At 33.9% G+C, this 6766-nt stretch overlaps 1 pseudogene; it reads right to left on the reverse strand.

Annotated features, from left to right (window-relative positions):
• Positions 1-5397: 5397 nt before the first annotated feature.
• LOC138806694 (U6 spliceosomal RNA) lies at positions 5398-5497 on the reverse strand (annotated as a pseudogene).
• Positions 5498-6766: the final 1269 nt, after the last annotated feature.

Raw genomic sequence — 6766 nt, forward strand, 5'->3', positions numbered from 1 at the left:
TAAAGAGAAGCTTCTCTGAAGAAGAAAGAAGGATGGCCAATAGACACATGAAGAAATGTTCAACATCCCTAGCCATAAAAGAAATGCAAATCAAAACAACATTGAGATATCACCTCACTCCAGTTAGAACAGCAAAAATCAAGAACTCTAACAACAACAGATGCTGGAGGGGATGTGGACAGAAAGGAACCTTACTTCATTGTTGGTGGGAATATAAACTTGTTCAACCACTTTGGAAAGCAGTATGGAGGTTCCTCAAAAGACTTCACATAGATCTCCCCTATGATCCAGCAATCCCACTTTTGGGCATTTACCCAAATGTTTACAAACAAGACCACACTAAAGCTACCAGCACAACTATGTTTATTGCAGCATTATTTACCATAGCTAAGATATGGAACCAACCCAGATGCCCCTCAGTAGATGAATGGATCAAGAAAATGTGGTATATATACACAATGGAATTCTATGCCTCCATCAGAAAGAATGACATTTCCCCATTTGTTAGGAAATGGACAGGTTTGGAAAAAATTATATTAAGTGAAGTAAGCCAGGCCCAAAGAAACATAGGTCCCATGGTTTCCCTTATTTGCAATATCTAGTATAGGTATGAGTCAAGCGGAAAAGGTCAGATAATGTGATGTTAGGAAAATGAACCCTTAAATATGTATTTTAATGTTTTCGTTTCTTTCATGCATGTGTTTCTAACGCATTTATAAGATTATTTCTTTGTTGCTTTGTATGTCCCTCCCCCACAGTGTAACCCCCGCTTTCACTATATTTGATGTCAGTATAACATGTGGAGGAGATGGGGACAAACAAGTCGTTTAAGGATTCAGGTGGACCTGTTGCAACAATGAGAAGTACAAAATGTCATGTCAAAACCAGCTTCACAATGTCGGTGTGTGGGGGGGAGGGGGGTATAATTGGGTGGGGGGAGGGGGGTAAAATTGGGTGGGGGGAGGGGGGAGGTGGGGAAGGCAAGTGAAGGGTAAACAAAGGAGGTGGCTGCAATGCTTGGTAAGAAATGTATGCATTATCCTGCCCATGTAATTGTAGCCCCTCTGTACAGTATGTTCTCAAATAAAATAAAATACAATTTAAAAAAAAACTGTTACTAGAAAAGAAAGATATACTAATAATTATCTTATCAAATTCACTTATATTCTTTTATTCTATTTCATTTATTTTCATAAAAACTGGGTTTTCATAAAATGATGCATAAAAAGCCTATATACACACATACATCTTCAGATCTTAACAATATTTATTTCAGAAATGCCTTTAGCTATATAGTCAATGAAGTGAAATAATACTAAAATATTCAAAGGCTTTTCAGAAATTGAAAGACTCGCTCTGGGTTGTTATTTATATTGGAAAGATATTCGAAAAGCCTTATTTGTTAAAGTGGTGATAGTTAGTACAACAAAAGAGCCATTAGTGAAGATCCCATTGCATGTACAAAACAATTTCAAACAATTTCAAATGCATCCACAATCTGGAAGTGACACATGCTTTTTGTTTGTTTTTGAAAATTATATCTAACAAGCATATCCACAATACCGATTTTCAGTCAATATGATGGGATATTCAAACCTAATAAATACAGGGGAGATTATCTTAGTGAGAATAGATATGATGTTACAAAGAAAGTTATTTTCAACAGAAATCCAGTGTTTATCCACTTTGTGATTCACAGGAATAACCAGAGAGTAATACCTGTTTGGTCAAGTCAGTCAAACTCACTCCATGAGTATATCTTAAAAGTATAACCAATTTAAGAGGTCAAATACATATTTTACACTGACAGTAATCTTATAGCAATAACTTACTAACTAATGATATCTGTATCTTCTTACCTAACATATAATAAGAGTTGAAATTGGTCTCTTTTATTTAACTTAATGATGTGTGTGCTTTGATTATGATGATGTCATTATTTGACAAATAAAATGTACAGAAGGGTTGCTTCACAGAAATGACATGACAGAACACTGATAAATAAAAACACTGCAACACAGTTAGCTGTTTTCAGTCTCACCCTGTCCACATTGGCAAGCAACATTGCAACAGCACACGCACACATATACACATACACACATGTGTGCACATATACTCACATATAATTGCATGCTAAATTCAGGGTTTAGTACAAAAAAGTACAAATAAAATATTATGACAAACGTTAATTTGCCTTATTACAAAATAATACACAATCCAGTCACCATGGGTGTTACATTTTACTTGCCTTGCCACATGTGACCACTTAATTTATTTTAATTAATTAATGAATTCATTTGTTTGGTGCTAATACTAGGCTTGAACTCAAGGCCTGGCTCTGTCCCAGAATTTGTTGTTTTTTTGTTTTAGTTTTCTCAAGCCTAGAATTTTACTGCTTGTCCCAAAGCTCCATTTCTAGCTTTTTCTGGTTACTTTCAAATCAGAATATAATGGACATTTTTGCTTGGTCTGGTTTCAAACCACAATCCTCAGATTTCATCTTTCTGATTAGCTAGGATAAACACATGAACCACCAGTGTGGCTTCTAGTTTTTCCTCTATAGCATTCTAATGCACATACTTAGATAGTAATTTAAAACTTAAAGTATAGAAGCAAGTTGTACAGTGATGATATTGTCCTGTCAGAAATTTAAGCTAGTAAATTTCTTAAAACCATAAACAAAAATACCATGATATAATATAAGAGAACTCACTATTGAACATACGAGCTTTAGGAGCTTTCTAATAGATCCATTATTTGTTCCCAACATTAGAAAAAAAACTGTATAATGCAGTAGTAAAATAGAAGTCCTTTGTAGGAATACTTAATTACCTTGTTTTTAACGACACTTGTTTTCATCTAAAAAAGTAGGCCTGTCTATTGTCTTCATGTGATTTTGATGATTGAAGGTGCTTAATGAGAAGTCAAAGTGTATTACTAATCTTTTGCTATCAATTAAATCTCACCTTTTCTTCTTGGAACATATAATGATTAAAGCAATAGTTCAGAATCACCAAGCAATAGTTCAGATTCACATTTCCAGTGCAAGTGGATCACCAGTAATTAATCCTTGATACCATTTTCCACAAAGTTTTGTCCAAGATACAATCGGCCTACCTTCTCTAGCTGCTTTCCTAGAATGGACCTATTCCTTCACTCTACAGGAAAAGTGTGATTCAACTGATTTGAGTCAGATTTGTTACTAGAATTATCAGGGATTTAGATTCTTGTCTGTAATTTGGTCAAAGCTATGTCTCTTCATGTAGGCTATTAAAAATGTATTTACTAATTTCAAGTAAATACATAAATTCTATTTCCATCTTTTTTTTTAAATAAAATTGTTTGCTCTATAAATTCATCAGAGGCATGGATTTTGTGGCTAGCTAGGTCATTGCACATCTGTCTCTCTCTTCCTCTCTCCCTTTCATGGTACTCATAGATAATATGACTGCTCCATAATTATCCTAATTTATTTTGCTTTTATATTTTTGGTTGCATCATTTCACTTTGTCCTCTGCCATTTCCCAAATCATTTACATAGAAGGCATTATTTCATATTTTCTCATTCCTAGATTAAGCTGCACATGACGACACCACTGGTCCTCATTTTCAGTCTGTACCTTTGAATATGGAGGAAAATATTTTCTCTGCTCTCTATCAATTCCCCACTCTCCAGTTAGAATAATTTCGATTACTAAAATTGGAAAAAGAGAAAAACATCATGGTGAAATAACAGATGTAGAAATTTCAATGGATTTTTCTGACCAGTTCAACCAACGTGAACTATTGGGGAATACATGTGCACCCAATTCCCACTGGTACTCAATGTCTCTGGTTAGGCAATTCTGATGAAGACAAGGACAAGAAGAAAAAGTGAAGAATGGTATCATTTCAAAAAAAATGGAGAAGTATTCAAGCAAATTTTTGTTTGGGCTGCTGAAAATATTTGGCTTCCTACAGTATAGAGACTACTTTCCAAAAAGGCCACTCATGTAATACTAGGGATGATGATGAGTATACCTCTCTTCATTGGGAAGCCTACAGTGGACACTTAGACATTGTCCATGAGTTGGTGGCTCAAGGCAGATATTCATGCAATTACTCTGAATGGCTGGACACCCCTGCACAGTGCTTATATGTTGAATAATACCAGAGTGGCTTCTTTCTTAGTTCATCATGATGCAGATACCAATGCCCAAACCAAATTACTCTTGACCCCCTTGCATCTTGCTGCTTGGAATAGAAATAGCAAAGATGGAAGTGTTTAAGGATACAGGTGGACCTGTCGCAACAATGAGAAGTACAAGTTGTCATGTCCAAAACGAGCTTTAAAACGTCGGTGCGGGGGGGGGGGGAAGGGGGGAAAGGAGAAGGATTGGGATTGGGGGGAGGGGGGAGGCTGGGAAGGGATGTGAAGGGTAAACCAAAGGAGGAGGCTGCAATGCTTGGTAAGAAATGTACGCATTATCCTGCCCATGTAATTGTAACCCCTCTGTACAGTATGTTCTCAAATAAAATAAAATAAAATTTAAAAAAAAATGAAAGAAAGAAATAGCAAAGATATGCTGGATCTCCTTCTATTGAATCAAACCAGGTCTGAAGAACAACTTGGAAGAAACTGCATTTAATATTGCCAAAAGGATAAATATGTTTCACTACCTCTTTGAAGTTGTGGAAGGCTGTAAAAATTGTTCTCCTAAGTCATATTGGTTTGGTTAAGTTTCTTAAATTTCAAAAATGCCAATCCATCTTTGTGTCCGTACAAAATATCTTCACAATACAAAGCAACAACAATATCTTACATTAAAAATTAATGGATTCCTTGGTATTCTTCAAGTGAATTGCCTGACTTTGATGTCAAAATGTATTCAAGAGTTGTTTGTATACATCTATAATGATTTCTGCAGGGTTTGTGATTTTTTAAATCAGAAATTATGTTAACTTATCTGTTGAATGAGTAGTACAGAAACTAAAGATATTTCTGGCGCTTGTCTGAAAAAAGTATATTTTAAAATGATCTGTATTTTGTTTGTGTAATGTCCATAATGTATTTCATTCTCTCCTGGATATAATACTTTGAATTCTACATTGTTTTCTAATATACAGGTGCATTATTAAATGTGTTATTTCAGATAGCATTCCCTATAGAAACAGTTTAAGATTCCTTTTTTTTCCCTAGGTCCTTATAGTATTTTATTTCTTTGTGATAAAATGACAATGATATCTAATTTCAAAAGTTTTGTAAAGATAATGCTATGTAAAGGCCTTTCTAAGGTGAGGATTTAATGCACTGATGTCAAACTAACTTTCAGTACAATGAATTACATGTATTGTTACATTTGCGTTTTTGTAATCAATTTTTAATAAATGTTTTCCATTGCTTGCATCTGAAGAATGAAAAATATGGAATACTTCACAAATTTTCATATCATCCTTGTTCAAGGGCCATGTTAATCTCTATATTGTTGTAATTTGGGAAAACATGCTGCTGAAGCATGTAGTATCCTATAAATTTAAGTAGATAATGATGGAATCTTTATACAAGCATATATCCTTGGTTAACTGCTTGTAACTAGGAAACCTTATTGTTTCTAAAAATGGTAATGATCTTACTTCTCTAAAATTCTGTGTCTATTGGAAAAAACTTGTATTGTTTCGTCGATTGCTCACATTTGCAATTTTTTGTCAATGACTATTTTAAGTCTTTTTCATTTTAAATTTGATCATACTTTGAAGCCTTTTTAGCTAGGTTCAAAGGTGTTGGCTTTTCAAGTACTTATTGATTAACAGAGTTAGCTTTGTGGAGCTAACGGATTCAAAGTTAGCCTTGCTTAAGAGCCACTTCTAAACTTCTGCAGCTTAAAAATTCCTAAATGAGGTCTTACTGGCACAAATTTCTACCTGATCCTTTACTCTTCTTCCATGAAGCAAGAGACAAACCAGAATATCTTACCCTGACAGCATAGATTTTCATATTGGAACAAAACTAATCTTAGTTAAAAGGGATCATAGAGAGATGAACAGTTAAGACAGAATCGTTTAGACTAGAAGGTATTTTATCAAAATATAAATGTTTTTTATACCTAATATTTCAAATGTAGCTAAAGCCAAGAAGGTGAAAAAAATGTTCATATGCATGATTACCTAATGTCCTGGCCAATGTACCATCCAACCAGGCAGGAATTTACACACCTGCCTTTCTTTTACCAAATATTTTCATAGTTACAAGAGAAGTCTATATGTTTCTCCTTGATATTAGGCCTTAAATTGGTATGTTTTAATCATAGTGTTTCCTCTTCCCTCTAGGCTGTAAATCTACAAATGGTAAAGCTTTAGGTTCAACTCTACCAAACACTCAGGGAGAAATAATGGAATAATACTTTAAAACACAGTTGCCTTTGATACCCTAACCACAACAGAACATTGCAAAACATGTGCCTTTTTCTTATATTGTATATAATTATATATTTTTATTTATACGTGCTGATATTTTACTTCATAGAGTGAAACTGACTAGAATTAATTGATAATTTGACAAATAAATAGATACATATATTACAATAAATAGTTTGGAATATAAATAATTAGGTTTAGAATATATATTAGAATATGAAAAGTATCAATGCAATGTCTTCGGTATAAACTTGTGATTTGTTCTAATTGTTCTTGGTCTTCAGAATTCACGTTGTAAAAAAAAATTGTTGTTTTCCACTAATCTATAGGGGAATTTACTCTGCTGATCTGTTTATTATTTTAACTCACCGGT

This window comes from Dipodomys merriami, unplaced genomic scaffold (genome assembly GCF_024711535.1).
Source record: "Dipodomys merriami isolate MVZ:Mamm:240054 unplaced genomic scaffold, mDipMer1.0.p SCAF_405, whole genome shotgun sequence".
Taxonomy (NCBI): domain Eukaryota; kingdom Metazoa; phylum Chordata; class Mammalia; order Rodentia; family Heteromyidae; genus Dipodomys; species Dipodomys merriami.